Raw genomic sequence first — 18,787 nt, 5'->3', positions numbered from 1 at the left:
TTTTATTATTTTTAACCCCATATTATAACAATGATAAATTCGCAGTTTTTACTTCGTTCTTCCTGCTTCTCTCCACCCCAGAATGTCTGTCCAATGAATGAATGACCTCAGATCACGTGTGGTTTTGCTTCGTAATGCTGGTTCACTTGCAAAAGGGGCAATATGAAAGTGGACCACACCAAAAAAAAAAATCGAAATTCTATTTGGTCTGGACCAAAGCAAGTGAACTAGCGGACTTTCCATGTGTGAATACACCCTTAATCCTACATTAAGTCCATGATTTTACTCAAGTAAATACTAGTGGAGGTCCTGGGAAAGTTTTGTATGCGCTTCATTTAGCGGAGAATATCTCAACTGTTATAGACTAATATGACCCCAGTGAACAACATGGGATGTGTGACAAAATCTCTATCCGGGGCGAAAGTCCTGAAAATGACCACAACAGGTTACACTAGTATCACACTACGTGGTGAATGGGACTTTTTTTTCCTTTATAGATATCCTCATACTTTTTTACCAGATTAATCTTCATACTACGAGAAATACTTTTTGTATTACACTCAGTCTGAAACATTTAATAAAATATGCAAATTAGGCAATATCTCATTCAATATGCGTACGTAATAGGTTGACTGTTTTTTAGCCATTTCTATTATATCAAATCAGAATGTTTACGCTCTTCTATGACCTTATAATCATTGTCATTGTGATCCCCTCAGAAAATCTGTAACTTCAAGGGTTTATATGTACGCATAATTGATGAGATATTGGCTAATTTGCATATTTAATTACATTTTTTAGACAAATTGTAATACAAAACCTATTTCTCTTAATATGAAGATTAATCTTGTAGAAATGTATGAGGATATCTATAAAGGGGAAAAAAGTCCCATTCACCACAGTGTGATACTAGTGTAACCTGTTGTGGTCATGTTCAGAACTTTCGACCCGGATAGAGATTTTGGCACACATCCCATGTTGTTCAATGGGGTCATATTAGTCTATACCAGTTGAGATATTCTTCGCTAAATGAAGTGCATACAAATCGTATCCAGGACCTCGACTTAAGGCCAGGACACACCAGCCCGATAATCGCCGTCGTCAAAAAAAAAGACGAATCTGTTTGGTGTGTGCCGTGACGTCGGCCGACGTAGAGGTCGTCGGGCTTGTTTTGAGCCTGTCGGCCGCCGATTGAACATGTTCAATCGGCGGCCGACCGTCTTTCATTTGGAGCAATTTGATTGGTGGAGGGCTAGCGAATCAGTGAAGCCCGGAAGTGAGGCGGGTAGCACAAACAGCTAACAACAGCTAGCCATCGTTTTAATGTGTTTGTTCGTTTCGTTTTGAGAGTACTCACATGCATCAACCCTTGTTGACTGCTCGACACCATGCTCGACACTCTCTGCTAAAAATTGTGCTCTTATGGTCCATAAATATAAATACGTATTTCTATCTATGTTTATGCTCTAGAGAGATGTCCAATCATTTCCGGCTTTCGTATTTTTTCGGGCCACAATACAGATTAGCGCCGCCTGCTGTTGTGGAGACATTACGTCCCGCGAGCGTACGGAAAATAAACAGTCGTCTCTGTGTGTTCTTTAGCAGCGACGGGAAGCTGGAGCTTCCTGAAACGGCCGACTCCATTTTTTTTGACGACGGCGATTATCGGGCTGGTGTGTCCTGGCCTTAAAGGGTTTACAGTATATATAGGCTATGCATATTGAATGAGACATTGCCTCATTTGCATATTTTATAAAATGTTTAGACAAAGTGTAATACAAAAAGTATTTATCTTAATATGAAGAATAATCTGGTAAAAAAGTATGAGGATATCTATAAAGGAAAAAAAAATCCCATTCACCACTTAGTGTGATACTAGTGTAACCTGTTGTGTTCATTTTCAGGACTTTCGCCCCGGATAGAGATTTTGTCACACATCCCACGTTGTTCACTGGGGTCATATTTGTCTATAACAGTTGAGATATTCCCCGCTAAATGAAGCGCATACAAAACTTTCCCAGGACTAGATAAGGCGAGACACCAATACACCCCAATAGGGCAATTTTTTTCCTTTACTCCTATCAAAATGAAACTTTACATAATGAAAGTATCCATGAAAAGTAAACATTTTTGTATTACAAGTTTCTTTTAAAAGGAATTTGAATATGCAAATGAGCTATAGGGAAGAACGGGGTAAGTAGGCACACTTTTTACTGTAGTGAGAATTGCTCATCACCTAAACATCTTTCAATAGTAATTCCTACATTACATTGAAGCTTAAGGTGTTGGCTTGAAATGTGTACCCCTCACTTTTTCTATCTTATTGTAATAAAGAAGAAATTAATCATCAAAGACACACTTACACATTGTGACAACTAACCCCATCAAGGGGTTGGTTGCCACACACTGGGGTTGTTTGTCACAATGCTATCTTAATGGGAATCATCTTAAAAAGAAGGCAAGAAAGCAGAACTACATTTGAAAGTTTAATTGCATTGTCAAGTTGACAAATAGGCCTACATAACTTATCGTAGGCCTTGGCAGCTGGTCTAGTTTGGGATGCACTGGGTTGTTTTGATTTTGTTGCCCTTTTTTCTTTAGCATGCTAGCTGCCTTTTCCTGCTCTATTCTTTCCTTCTCTGGGGTGTCAGTGAGGATACAGCTTGACAATTTCTTTCGTTATTGGGTTCCTTTTCTGGCTGCAGCCTTTGGATACCATGTGACAACCAACCCCCCAAAAAATGTGACGACCAACCCCAACTTGAATTTCTTGCTAGCATCAAGGCCAACAACCATCTGACAACTAATTAGCTTGCTAACCACAATCTAAACTATAGTTTACCCTTCACACTTTTTATGGGTAACAAGTGTTTTGTTATTTACCTGTGTAAAAGCCTAGAAGAAAAATACTGAGGAGCTAAATATTTTCAATTTGACATGAAAAACACAAACAGTCCTCTCACCTCAAATTCAGCAGTCTAACTCCAAGGAAGACTATGTAGGTGACCTCTGATCCTAATTCTGGATATTTACACACCAAAATTTCACAGACAGCGCCTTCTGGTTCCAAGATATAACGATTGTGACAACCAACCCGTGTGACATATAACCCCGTTCTCCCCTACACTAACCGAACATGCCCAAAATACACCCAAATAGGCCTAATGTTTTTCCTTTACTCCTACCACAATACAACTTTACATAGTAAACATATACATGAAAAGTAAAATGTTTTGTATTACAATTTTCTTTTGAAATGAATTTGAATATGCACATGAGTTTTTTTTTATGTTTTTTTTTAAATTCAGCCTGGATCCTCGACCCCTTCTCTGTGGCTCTTGGTTCTGGCACCCCCTATATCTGTTCCTGGTTTGTTCTTTGCTTAGTTCTTCCCCTCTGGAAGGAAGGAAAGGAAAAAAGGAAAACACATAGCCCCATTGGGTTGTATTGTTGTCTCGCCTTATTGGCACACATTTTTTTTTTTTTTTTTTTTTAATTTATTTAATACAGGGACAGTGCATATTATCAAACATTTCTGTCAATATGCCAGAATTAGCCAGAAGGCTATTTTTCATCTGCAGTCCCTAGACAGATGGTAAAAGTCACCCTAAAAGAAAATAAGTTACACATTTATATAACACAACACACCTATAGTAAAACGTACTATTAAAAAGTAAGTAAAGTAAAAAGTACTGTTAAGCTAAAATATACAATAAAAACACAGCAGAGCAACAATCAGACAACAGCAGACAATAACATGAACAGGTTAATGATAATGTAAACAGCTCTGGTTATCAATGATTTCTTTAACTGGCATTTGAATGACCTATATGGGGTCAGATTTCTGATGGCTATGGGGGTGAGGTTCCACTCAGTAGCTGCACGAACAGAGAAAGAGGTATGGCCAAATACACTCTTCCTAAAAGGGATAATACAATCTCCCCTCGCTGATGCTCTAGTTCTGCTGTGATCAGCTGTTCGGATGTTGACAAACTGATGGAGCGGAGGGGATGATAAACCGTGAATGATTTTATAGACAAGACATAGATTTGAACATCTCGGATTGATGAGAATTAAACATATTTCCTCAACTAGGATTTCTTAGGACTTTTAGTATGTTGTTCTGGACACCTCATAGAAATGATCTGAGCTGAAAAAAATATTTTACACTTAATTCTATTTTTGGCCCAAAAATGTGTTACTTTGCCTGGCCTACTGCCTATGTTCAAATTCACACTATGAAAATAATAGTTTTCTACCTTTAATGTAAATGTGTGAATTTGAAAGGCGCAGCAATGACAATCAGACAGTCATTGTGCCTCACTAAATCAGATTGAAAGTAGGGCTGTACGGTATGGTCTAAAATGTATATCACAGTATTACTTGAAGCATAGACGGTAACGGTATTATATCACGGTATATTAATTTATCTTTAAATTAATGCTTGTGAAAGGGTAAAATACTTGCTATTACTGTAGGCCTATACTCTTGTATTAATAGGACATCTATTGCTTATAAAATAAATACAATTTATATTAACAAGTAGAGCACAGTGATACAACATAGAATAAATTATCCAAATTGTTCAAGATGTTTTTGACTAATCAAAAACCAAAAAGTGTTACACTTCCCCCCAGTCTCCCCTACAGAGGGATGCAATCTGCAATGTTCTGCTCTGTGGATGGATAGGGGGAGGGGGTCAATATACATCAATATATGTATATGTAAAGCACTCTATGCTGACTTTTTGTGTTTGAAGTTATTCTACATAGTAAGTTTGATTTGACTATGACTCACTGAGAATGCTGATGATGCTCTGGTGGCTGCCTTTTCTTTTACAATCGGTTTCTGATTCTATCATCTCTAAACTTTAATTTCAGTTTAAACTCCTTGTGTGGTGTTTATTTATTTTTTTAAACTGACATGAACCACGCGCGCACAGAACAGTTTCCGCGAGTGGACAAGCTTCATCGCGAGGACGCATTTCTCACCGGGTTGTGAGTGAGCAGCGCAGCCTGACCCTCTCTAAGCGCGCAAGTGTTTAACACTCGCTCACGTTTGTAGTTTGTCAGACTGATCGCTCTTTATGTCATGACTGGATGAAGCTTTTCCCCTCGCAGATGCTGTTCTGTGAACACCGCGAGGAGCATTTCTCACCGGGCTGTGAGTGACGAGAACGAGCCCGGCCATCTTGAGGCGTGCATAAACGAGTGTTCAACACTCTCACGGTCGCAGTATGAAAAACTGATCGCTCTTTATGCAAGACTTTTTTTTTAATGGCAATGCAATGCATCTCTGTAGAAAAGGTCCCAAAGTGTATAGGTTACAGTGTTTGTTATTTTCTTATAGTGTTTTAAGATGTGAGTTGTTCAGTGCGGGTCAGTTAGCGGCCGTGACGTCATTCAGCCGGAGCCTCTGTTTAGTGAAGTTTCCTTTTCCTTCTCCCTCAGTTGTGTGAGCGTGCAAGTTGCCGCAGTAAACTATCATTCCACAGTTAAAACGTGCTTTCCCTGAGTTTGTTTTGCATCGCCTGTTTGAGTAAGTAGGCTACATGGAGTTTCCCGATCGCTGTAATAAAAATGTATAATTTATGCATGTTATTAAAGGGCCGGGATCCGTCGCAACAGCTGTTTAATGTGTCATCACGAGCGTATTGCTATGTTCTTTTCCCGGGATCTGTATGCTGCTGTGCATGTTAAAGAAGGAAATAAACAGCGGATAGATCCTCACTCCTCATTTCATCTCTCATATTTTGACATTTTGGGGCGATATTTTGGTGGTGTTCACTTCCGAAGTAAAACTAGTGATATTAGCCGATCAGCACAGTAACAGTACATCCACCAGTTTCCTCTACTACAATTTATTTTTGTGAATGACACAAGATCTAGCAGCATTGTCATGGATGTATTGGGCACGTGCCGGCTGACAATGACGCCCGCATTCATTGTGTGGTATGCTCATCACTGCTTTATAAATGCTATACCGGTGACACGGTAGAGTCAAAATCCATATCATAGCGCAACTTCATACCGGTTTACCTTCTATACCAGGGGTGCCCAATACGTCGAAGGCATTGTGGGTAGATCGCCATGGCATTCTTAAACATTTTTATTTATTTTTTTACTGGCTCAATAAGGCCCCGAACAACTTTATTTAAAAAAATAAACAATTGAATGGCTCATTACAGGCCCCTAACCTTAGTAGGTAGGGGCAGGCCTGCCCAGACAAATGACTGGGCCCCTGAAAAGGTCCAGTCTTGGGCCCCCTTTACTCATACTGAACTTGTATCAATGTGCATGATGCACTTGTTCCTAAATAAACACATACCTGTACACAGGGCCGGTTCTAGCCAGTTAGATTAAGGTGGGCTACTGGAAATAATCGTGGGCAGAGACACCGACGAAATGTTCTGCTCTTGCAAGATCTCTGCACCTGCTTTTTGGCACATTTACTGTAACATTTCCTGTAATGTAAGCTTTTAGACACACCAATGCTGTAGGGGGGCGGGGGTTTACCATGATAGCACTGCTACCAGAAGCTTTCCTCATCAGTATAACAACCATCTGCCACCTTCATTTCCCTTTAGGCGCCAAAGTCGCAAAATTGCGACAAGACGTTTTACTGAATCAAACAGCTGTTTTCTCTAAATAGAGTGTTATATTTTGTTCAAACTCCCCTCCACTAGTTGGCAGACATCCCATACCTAGACCTTAGCTCAGAAAAACGTCATCCTTCAATGCAAAATGTTCGAGCAAAATCCCATCCAAAAAACATAAAAATTATTTTTTATTTTTTTTGTCATATCCTCCTAGCGACTTTTTCTGGTGTTATTTGAGACTTTTGTGGTGTTTAGAGACTGAGGGGAAAGCACGTATCACTCTGTTTACTCTGCTGTTTCTGTGCTCAACGAGCAGCGGGTGCTCACGGAGCCCCTACCCCGTCCAAAAGCACTCGCGGGCGGTCAGTCTCACAGAAGCTCAGCGCAGCGGTCCCAGCCTGCAGCCAGCTGAGAGGACACACACACCCGCTCCTAATAGCGACCCTTTCTGGTGTTATTGGAGACTTTTGTGGTGTTTGGAGACTCTGATGTGAAAGCACGTATCACTCTGCTTTTACTGTGCTCAACGAGCAGCTCCCGGAGCCCCTGAGCCCCGCGCAGCAGTCAGGGCAGAGCGGGTGTGTTTCTCCTCTCTGCTCCGCTGACACCTCCGCGTCCAGGCTGCAAATGAATCGCGCATGCGTTGCCATTCCTGCCCAGCCTGTGTGCTGTGCCATGCAATGAGAGGTTCCACACTGTGACAAACTATAAACAGTGTCATCTGGATAGATAGGCACAGATTAGGCCTCTGCAGCAAAAAGACGCCTACTGTTATTATTATTATTATTATTATTATTATTATTATTATTATTATTATTATCATTATTATGATATAATGATAATTACAATAATGAATAATAATAATAATAATAATGGAGAATAGAAGAAGAAAAGTACTGTAAAAGTTGTGGTGTGTAAAAAATAAATAAAAAAAAAAAAAAAAAAAAAAAAAAAAACGCCTGCTGTTTACATGCGTTTTGTGTTTTAGTTCTAGTTCTAGTTTACAAATGTTGGCTTACAACAAAGTGGGCATCATTACAAATAGATGGAGGGGGTGACTCTGATGAAATAAGTTCAACTCTCTTTCAAAATATCAGGTATTTCATGGAAATGACATAATCCAATATGGCCGCCGCCATATGACGTCATAATATGCAAATTAGATGAAAAGATGTATTCCCTAGATAAACTTCAGGACATTCTCAATATTTGTCTCATTAACTTTTTGTCTCTATCTCAAACCACTTTCAATCCAGAGCCTTCTGAAATTTAGGTGTCAAAATAAAGTATTTTTCAAAATTAAACCCGGCGCCTAAAGGGTTAAAGGCTAAATATTTAATTTTCTAATGTTCTTAGAAAATAATAGTTAAAATATACAGAATAATTTCAAAGACACCTCAAAACTTGATGAAATATCACAGTATCTCTGAATTGAAAATACACTTCTGCTAGCAAAAATACTGATATTAAGGAATTTTCCAGGGGTCTAAAGCCCTTGAAAGTTCCCTTTTTTTCCTTTCTTTTCTGGTACCCTGATTTATGATTTATGCACCAGAACATTTTTGATATTTTTTAAATTACATTGTTCGTGGCTACGAAGATCAGGGGCCTATATTGAGCAATACTGTATTTAAAAAAAAACTTCACAGAGAGATTTTTTAAACCTGTACATTTTTTCTTTCTGCTTTTTGGTAATTCTGTGTCCCCACATTATTCCAGAAAATAGTACCAAATAGCTCACATAGGACACAGCTGATTTAGCCTTAGTATTCTTCTCAAAATGCGCCAGAAAGAAGTTCAATTGTGTTAACGCGTTTGTGTGTGGAAGACATTGAACTTGACTCTGAGCTAGAAAGAGTTTTCTGAGCCCCCAAAAACTATGCCAGGTACCTGGCAAAAAGAGGCCCTTTCACAATACTGCAGCAGGACTAAGCGCTTTTTCAATGTGTTATATTTTTTATGTTTATTAAGACAAACACAAAAGGTAGGCCTATAATAGTAATGATTATTCTATTGAAACCTTTAAGGCCTAGGTCTACAAACCTTTATTTTATTTTCATGTAAATCTAATCACATTTTTTATCCTTGTAATTTTTTTGTTGCGTTATTTATTTGTTGTTGTAAATAAATAAATAAAAAGGCCTAGTTCTAGGTTAGACTTGTAACATCAAGGAAGTTGTTGGTGTAAATGCCGTCAATTTATTTTGCACCGTATAATTTGTTTATTCTATTGGACATTGTTTGTTTTAATTGTTGAATTAAATAAACCAAATGTGTTCAGGTCGGCTCGTTAATGTGAATATGAGGTAAAGGTCTATAAAAAAAGTCATCAAGATGTGTTCAAATGTAACACAATTTATTTAATTTTTTTCCGTTTTTGGCGAGAAACAATACGGTTTTGGTGAAAACTTGTTTATTCAGCAATATAAAATAGATATTCAATATGGAATTATGACCTGTTTAACGTCCTATCTTGAGCTCTGATCATCTTATAGGCAATTAAAGCAATAATACCAGTTCTCTTTCAACAAAATAGTAGAAAAGTATCGATAGTGGTATCGATAAAGACTCGGATCGTTAAGGAGACTCGAATGGTATCGATATCAATAAAAATTAACAATCCCTATCCCTAGTTTTGGGATTTTGGCTTGGTACTTTTTAAATTAAACTGATACCTTTATTTATTAATGCAAAACTCACAAGACGCATGCAGCTACGCCAGCGCGCAAGTCCAAACCTTTGCAGCTGGAGCCTAATTAAGAAGAATCTTCCTTTTCAACATTTGTCCACCAAAACTGACCCAAATGGTCGATTTATTATTGTGACTGGCACTGTTCTGACGCTATATTTCACCCTGTTAAATATATATGCCCCAAACTTTGATAATCCAGGCTTCTTTCATAGTGTTTTCACTCTCATTCCTGACTTATCAATTACCAGCTTGATAGCAGGTGGATACTTTAATTGCATTTTAGATACATTTATGGATAGATCTTCCTGTCAACCAGTCAACCCTTTGGACTCCAAAGTTGTATTGAATAATCTCATGAAGTCGCTTAACTCCATCAATATTTGTAGAATTCAGCATTGAGTCCTTGCACTTGATCTGGTGGAGTGGAGGTAATGCATGTTAATCATAGAGAAGTTCGGTCTGGGCAAAAATGTCAGCGCATGGTTAGAGATGCTCTATGCCTATACAACTGCATCCATTTTACCAACTCAGAGAGATCACCCCATTTTAGCCTAAATTGTGGTGTCAGGCAAGGCTGCCCCCTGAGCGCATTGCTGTTTGCCCTATGCATAGTGACCCTGGCTATTGGCATCAGTCAGGGTTTTTCCTGGCTCAGAACGGGGCTTTGGGGGGGTCAGTACGCGGACCGACTTTTTTGGATTCGCGACTATGTGCAACAGTAAAGGCAAAACGTTTGTGTATTTTAAGAGGGATGTGGGGTTGGGAGAGGGGAGTTTCTGTCCAGCTAAAGAGCATTTCAGTTAGCCTGTCAATCGCTGTGTTACCATGGAGATCACCGACCCTGATAAAATCACAATAAAGAACCTGTGTAGATATTAAGTCAAAATACTAATAATGATTACCTGTTTAATAATGTCATTGTTTCTAATTGATCTAAACCATGAAAATTGCAAAAAGGTAGGGCTGCTCGATTATGAAAAAATCATAATCATGATTATTTTGAGTAATCACATTGTGTCATCAAGATTATAAAAGGCAGTTAATCATTGATTTAAGAACATCATGCATTTAACTTTTAACAAGGTTGTTAACACCATGACTTTGGACTTTAAGTCTAGGTCTAATTGAACTGAAAACAAGGAAAACAGAAATAGGCTAAATAAGTGAAACATATTTTTAATAATTGAATAAAATAAATATGTCAAAATAAAAAATAACCCGTTGCAAATGGTGTTGAAAGGGCACGTCTTTTGCTAGCAGGAATGCTAGGGCATCATTTATTTATGTCTCAAGGAGCTGGCTGGATAGGCAGTTGCATTGTACAGTGTTGAGTGTTGTGGTGGCAGGAGTCAAGGAGCTTTAAACTCCAGTGTTTTTTATTCCTTTATTGCTTGGTCATAGACCACTATGATTCAACTTAAAGTGAATTAACAAATTGGTCTAGATGTTTTGAGGTGCAGATAAGGTCGCATGTGCCTTTTCTCTCTCGCGCGGTCGCGTATGTCATGTGACTCGTGAAACACTCGCGTGTGACTTATATTGCACAATATTTTAGTCTGTTGTGAGTCTGAAGCAGGGACGTCGGAAGTAGGGGTGCGGTCGCACCCCCCTCACCACCGCCTGCACCCCCTCTCCGCCCCCCTACACTTTGCCCTGTGCTCCCGCGATTGCTCTGTTAACAGTCTCATAGCCGATGTCCTCTCTTTCCCATTTCATGCTGCCTCATATCAACTTGACAGAGCCGATATACATGTCCTTCTCATATAATTAGCATATTGTGATAAAGTTGATTATTTTCCATAATGTAATGATAATAATTGAACTTTCATATATTTTAGATTCATTGCACACCAACTGAAATATTTCAGGTCTTTTGTTGTTTTAATACTGATGAACCCCAAGGCTGTGTTCTCTCACCCTGGCTATTCTCCCTTTACACAAACAAACTCACATCCCACTACAGCTCTGTCAACCTGTACAAGTACGCGGACGACTCAACCATCATAGGACTCATCACCAACAACCAAGAAACAGAATACCGTGCACAAATCAACCAAGCAGTGACCTGGTGCACAGACCATGATCTCATACTCAACTCATCAAAAACAAAGGAACTCATCATCGACCCAAGACGCCAACCATCCCCCAAAACTCCTGTGCTCATTAAAGGTGAATCCATCTCCATCACTGACACATTCAAACTCCTCGGAACCCACATCAGCAATAACCTCAAATGGAAAATAAACGCAGACCACATCTACAATAAAGCCCAGCAAAGACTTTTTCATCTCCGTCAGCTGAAGAAGTTCAGGGTAAGGTCCCATCTTCTGCTCCGCTTCTACACAGCCATCGTAGAAAGCATCCTCACCTTCTCCATTACAGTCTGGTTCGGCAGTCTAAACTCACTCTCCCGGAAGAAACTTCAACGCATCATCAACAGAGCATCCAAAATTATTGGCACACCCCTACCATCCCTTGATTCACTATACCACAAACGGACACTACGCAGAGCACAGAAAATCATCTCCGACCCCACTCACCCTGCACACTATGCAGGGCTGTACAGTGCGACAGTTTTGATCGCATTTGCTACTGAAATTGATCACGTGCGATGATGAATACGAATCCTATCGCACTCGTGCGACAGGTTGATAATGAGGAGAGGCTGTCTTTGAAACACAGAGGAGAGATGCACAACACTGCTTAGAGGGCTCTACATTAACACTGCGGGTAAATGAGTCTTAGGCAAGTAAGTTATTAAGTCCACCCTCCACTTTGGCTGGTGAAAGATGTGTGCTCGGGATCTGTGCTCGTGCAGCGATTCTAGGTATAAAAACTTCACGGCTGCATCTAGACCATATAGGCTTCAACGGCAATTGCCGGAAGGAGACGGCACATTACCGCAGTTAAGTTAGCGCGTGTACAAACAGAACATTTCCTGTGCGCCTTCACATTAAAAGCCTGTTACTAGCCAAACGTGAGTTGACTTTTATTTTGAAGCCGGTAAGAACAGGAAGTTAGCGCTTTTTTCTAGCTTGAAAGTCAACTCCTTCAGCTGCAGAGAACAGTCAACAGTAGCCTAGTTAAACAAAGTTTTAAATAAGCCACTGAAAAGCTACTCCCAACACATTCACAACAACCTATTTAATTTATCCTAAATTGTACCAATGTGTATACTTATTTATTTAATAGGCTATGTATAATGTTTTAAAGTTTGGTTTTAATTAACAGAAGGACATTATAATAATAATACTGAATCAGCAAAAAATTGCAATTGGCAGGTTAGATTCTTTTTTCTAAATCAGTGCACCCCTATTCATTTTTCTACAATTATTACTGCACACACTAGGATATCATATTAATTGTGAATCTCAAATGAGACCAGGATGACATGCTCAAAGGTAATTAGAGCAAAATGCAAGGGTTAAGGTTATGCAAGTTTTCAATCATAGCCTACTTTGTGTGCTACCAAATTTATTTTTGTGCTACTGAATTTTTTTGCTTGCTAGCACCAGTGCTACCACCTAAAAAAATAAGCGTACAGCCCTGCTATGCCTTCCAGCTGCTGCCCTCTGGGAGGTGTTACAGGAACATTGCCTTACGAACAGCCCGGTTCAAAAACAGTTTCATCCCAACTGCAATAAACTTTCTGAACTCTGAACGCTGAGGAATAAGCATGGCCCTTATGTATTGTGTAGTGTGTATGTCTGTATGTACATCTGTGTTATATGTTTTGTAAGTTGGAACCTGTACCGAGCTGTACTGATAACAAATTCCACCAGCCTGGCTGTGTGGTCATTAAAAAGAATCAATCAATCAATCAAAAGAATCAATCAATGATTTTGGCATACAGCTCATGAAAACCCCAAATTCCTATCTCAAAAAATTAGCATATCATGAAAAGGTACTCTAAACGAGCTCTTAACCTAATCATCTGAATCAACTAATTAACTCTAAACACCTGCAAAAGATTCCTGAGGCTTTTAAAAACTCCCAGCCTGGTTCATTACTCAAAACCGCAATCATGGGTAAGACTGCCGACCTGACTGCTGTCCAGAAGGCCATCATTGACACCCTCAAGCAAGAGGGTAAGACACAGAAAGAAATTTCTGAGCGAATAGGCTGTTCCCAGAGTGCTGTATCAAGGCACCTCAGTGGGAAGTGCTGCACAACCAGAAGAGGTGACCGGACCCTGAGGAGGATTGTGGAGAAGGGCCGATTCCAGACCTTGGGGGACCTGCGGAAGCAGTGGACTGAGTCTGGAGTAGAAACATCCAGAGCCACCGTGCACAGGCGTGTGCAGGAAATGGGCTACATGTGCCGCATTCCCCAGGTCAAGCCACTTTTGAACCAGAAACAGCGGCAGAAGCGCCTGACCTGGGCTACAGAGAAGCAGCACTGGACTGTTGCTCAGTGGTCCAAAGTACTTTTTTCGGATGAAAGCAAATTTTGCATGTCATTCGGAAATCAAGGTGCCAGAGTCTGGAGGAAGACTGGGGAGAAGGAAATGCCAAAATGCCTGAAGTCCAGTGTCAAGAACCCACAGTCAGTGATGGTCTGGGGTGCCATGTCAGCTGCTGGTGTTGGTCCACTGTGTTTTATCAAAGGCAGGGTCAATGCAGCTAGCTATCAGGAGATTTTGGAGCACTTCATGCTTCCATCTGCTGAAAAGCTTTATGGAGATGAAGATTTAATTTTTCAACAAGACCTGGCACCTGCTCACAGTGCCAAAACCACTGGTAAATGGTTTACTGACCATGGTATTACTGTGCTCAATTGGCCTGCCAACTCTCCTGACCTGAACCCCATAGAGAATCTGTGGGATATTGTGAAGAGGAAGTTGAGAGACACCAGACCCAACACTGTCAGGGTTTTTCCTGCATTCAAAAAATGTTGGCGCCCCACAAAGGAATTTTAGCGCCCCCAAAGGAAAATCCTCAGCGCCAAAGTGTGTTTTTTCATAGATAAATAAATAAAAATCTACTTAAAACGGCTCCAAATGTGTTTCCATTTCTGCGCCATTCCAGTCATATTACTTGCAATCTCAGTTGTAAAAAAATTAAAAAAAATCACTTCATTTGACAAGTTCAACAACAACATTTTGGCTTTATATCCATGAGTTATTTTTAATTTCGTCCAGCGAAGTTTCCCGCGAGTCCGTGATCGCCACAGTAACGGCAGCGTCGGACAGTGAGTGACAGGCTGACTACAGGGAACTCAGACCATGACTCAGACCCACAGAACTTTCGGATTCCGTCAGATTACCGGTAGGCCTACATCAGGTTTGAGGTAAGTTTCCAATAAAAAACTTTCGGCGTGTATAAATATAGCCTATGGTAGAAATCAGGTCGGGGATAATCGTTATTAAACTATCATTGTTCCGCACGCCGGGGCATGCAGGCTTGTAAATGCAGCAAACCCTTCTGCTATGCGCTCCGCTCGGCCCCTCCCTCACCTGATTTAGTTTAGCTATCGGCTGGTCCAGAGAGTAGGAGGGAAATGTTGCGCATTGCCGGGTGTTTTGAAAAACTTCTAGATGACGAGAATAAAAGGTAAAACTAATTGTGTTGTCTGAAAACACTTCAGACTCGCAACAAACTAAAATAATGTGCAAGATTTGTCACGCGCGGACACGCGAGTAACGTGACATACGCAACCGCGAGAGAGAGAGAAAGAAAAGCCATATACGACCTCATCTGCACCTTTTAACATCCCGACCAATTTGTTTATTCACTTTAAGTCGAGTCATAATGGTCTATGACCAAGCAATCAATGAATAAAAAACACAGGAAGGCAACTGCCTATACAGCCAGCTCCATGAGACATAAATAAATCATGCCCTTACATTCAATGCTAGCAAAAGACGTGCCCTATCAACACCATTTACAACTGGTTATTTTTATTTTGACATATTTTTATTAAATTATTAAAAATATGTTTCACTTATTTCGCCAATTTCTATTCTCCCTGTTTTCAGTTCAATTAGGCCTTTGTTTAAAGTCCAAAGTCATGCTGTTATTAGAAAAAAAACCTTGTTAAAAGTAAAATAAATGCATAATGTTCTTAAATCAATGATTAACTGTCTTTAATAATCGTGATAACACAATGTGATTACTCAAAATAATCATGATTATGATTTTTTCATAATCGAGCAGCCCTACCTTCTTCCATGGTTTAGATAAATTAGAAACAATTAAAGTATTAAATAGGTAGGCCTAGTCATTATTAGTATTTTGACTTCATATCTACAGGTTGTTTATTGTGATTTCATAAGTTTCAGTGAGCTCCATGCTAACGCAGTGATTGACAGGCTGACTGAAATGCTCTTGAGCTGGACAGAAACTCCCCTCTCCCAAACACCCCTCTTAAAATACACAAACCGTTTGCCTTTACTGTCGCGACCCCAAAAAAAGTCGGTCGCGTACTGACCCCCAAAGGCCCATTCTGAGCCAGGAAAAACCCTGCACTAGATAAAACAGAGATAAAACCAGGTCAGTTTAGGCCCACCAAACTGAACCCATACAGGTCAGACATGCTAAAAGGGAGAAAAATCTCTGAGGATCTCAAGAATAGAGTTGTGATGCTGCACATTTGTCTGGGGGCAGCTATAGATTAATTTAAAAAAAAAATTGAGCTCCATCGGTCCACCGTGAGGCAAATCATCTACAAATGCTTTAAGAGTGACTGAACATCTGCCTAGAAGTAGACTTCCTTCAAAAATATCCACAAGCGCAACAAGAAAAGTGATTTTTCAGTTAAAAGCCTTCATTTACTGCCGCTACACCTTATGATATGAATAGTAAGAGATTGAACAATAATAATCAGCAATTGGCAATCAGATTTATTTTAAATATATTTTTTAAGGAAGTCCCATTGACATTAAATACAATTTCACCAACAAGAGGGACCTGGCCCATGGAGCAGCTGTTTTGCTATTTAGCCTGTTAATTTCAAGATCTTTAGTATTAAGAATGCATGTGTTGTATACTGGTGCTATTACTTAGTACAACAACTAGGGCTGTCAAACGATTAAATTTTTTTCATCAGATCAATCACTATTAATTCTACCATTCGAAAAATTCGAATTTTCTCTGTATACTGTTGAAGGAATGGAAAGATAAATGACAGAAGGTGGATACATTTAAAATATATTTTTTTTATTCATTGAAAATCCAAATGATGGTTTTAATACTGAAAATATATTATAATTAAAACATTGGCCTACCACACCATAATTCAATTTGTCTGTCTCTTTGCTATGTCTTTAAGCAAATATAGGCTTTATAATGGTATTTATTTGGTGAATCCATAGGGTTTGCATTCCTGAATACAACTTGATTGCAGTCCACGCCACGGTGTGTGTGTGTGTGTGTGTGTGTGTGTGTGTGCGTGTGCGCGTTTGCACCCGCACCCACGTTCTGTGGGACTGTTTTTTGTGCCAGAAAGCTGACGTTAAGTTGATGTCACTTAATATATACACACACCTCTGAAAACGGCGGACATTTGTGTCCTCCCGGGCTCTGAACAGAGCACACAATGTTTATCCTCCTGTCGCTTCCGACATTAATTACCGCCCGCGACACAGTCGTTAACAGTTCACAACACAGGCTAGCGTGCTGCTATGTTTGGCCGCACGCAGCTGCTGGATCAGCTGCAACGTTAAGAGTGACTATAGTGCAGAGTGGGTGGAATGCACAGGGCGGGTCATTCTGTGCATGCAATTTTTTTTGTATATGACTGGATCTAGTGCACTTTTTGAGAGGAGAATATGCACTTATTACTATATAGATAGATGGGATTATTGGTGTTGTAACTTTGCCTTTTGTGTCTTTATTTACAGATTTTTTAATTTTTGTATAGAAATGAATATTTTAACACAAAATGCAGAAAATTATTTGCACCATTTATTTACAGTTTTTGCTTATGCTTAAACCAGACCTGCAAACTCATAAAAGGTGAAAAAGGTGACAAACACCCGACCCCTCTAAACGACTCGGTAAATCGGGGGGGTTTTCCTTACTTTAATTTTTTGGAGACATGGGACTAGACAGGGACATTGGGTGCTGAAAATGGGAAGAGGTTCAGACCCCTAACAGCTGGTCAGAACGGCATAATGCACGCTTCCTCTCCAAATATGCCAAGAGCGCACGGACCGGACACCTCTGTAAGCGACGCTGTTCTGCTGATGCAAAAGGAAGCGGGCAAATCACCGACTCTCTTCCCTGTGGACAGGGCTAATAATAATGTCATTTTCAGGGACAGATATTTTAACTTGACCGTATCAACATGATAAGGGGGTACGAGGAGTTACCCGTTGCCATCTATACAGAGAACGGGTAGATAAAGCCCCGGCACTCTGTATCATCTCCACCAATACTAAAGGCAAACCCTCGCCTAGCAGGCGCGGCTGTTCAGGAACTGCCACCAGCTTCGGCTTGTGCGTGGAAAGGATAAAATCTCTCCTGTCGCCTGGTTAGGAGGGCGCCCCATGGTCCCGTGCGTCATAGGCTGCGAACCGCGTCTGTGATGGACAATAGCGCTACCAGGATGATTTGCAACCTCGCTGTAGTAACGCCATGATACTGTCATAGGCTATTTCAAAATACAAGACTGTTCAACATATGAAAACTTTAAGTGAAAGCTGCGCTAAGTTGATGATGTAAAGCCAATAATATTACAGTTGATTAATTTTCCTTTGGAAGAATATTATAGCAAAGTCATAGCTAAGACTAGGTGCATGATGCTGCTGTAGGCTACTCAATCTACTCAAAAAGTATTGCACCCAGATGTGTGTGTGTGTGTGTGTGTGTGTTAGCGCGTTTAAGGAAATAAAATTGGCACGTTATAATTTTAACTTGAAAAAGATCGCTTCAACGGAAGAGTCAGTACCATTTTATGTCGTATTTTTTGCGTTCATTTCCTGTCTGAAAGTGGCGCTGTCCTTTCTTTCAGACAGACAGAGTGGCAGCAACTAACTGCCCTTTTCATCTCTCCTACACAGTCCCGTCACGTATTTAAGATGCACTCATGCACAATTTATGAAGAAAAACGTGAAGCCTCTTCAATTAAATAATTTTAGATGAAGCCTCCCTGCCATCTCATAACCCGCAGACACGCCCAAACCGCCCGCACACATACACACGCTAGGGCCGCACTTTTTCGCACTCTCCTACACAGTCCTCGAAAGCGCTCTTACTTTGTAGGCTAAATGGCAACTTCCTGTCGCAGAAAATGAATAAACAAGTTTTGTTTAGATAAGTTTGTCACCTTGTATTTAAATTTAAATTTTGGTATTTTAAAACGAAAATCAAATAACCTCTCGTTTTTTGGTTTTTCAATATCCTTCTCTGAAATGAAAATCGAATTACCAAAATATACACGGACCCATCGGAAGGAGCTCAACGCTGATTGGCTATTGCGGGGCGGCAACGCGCAAAAAGTTCAATATTTTCAACTTCTGCATTCTACATGTGTGAAATGCTCAATGCCTGCCGCTT

General features: G+C 40.0%; 1 protein-coding gene across 1 annotated transcript in view; it reads right to left on the bottom strand.

The window, feature by feature from the left end:
- The window catches only part of nt5c2a (5'-nucleotidase, cytosolic IIa), a 136,949-nt gene that overhangs the window by 85,811 nt on the left and 32,351 nt on the right, over positions 1-18,787 (bottom strand).

The sequence above is a fragment of the Ammodytes marinus genome (assembly GCF_949987685.1).
Source record: "Ammodytes marinus genome assembly, chromosome: 11".
NCBI classification, from domain to species: Eukaryota; Metazoa; Chordata; class Actinopteri; order Uranoscopiformes; family Ammodytidae; genus Ammodytes; species Ammodytes marinus.
This window is presented reverse-complemented; position numbering and strand designations above follow the sequence as displayed.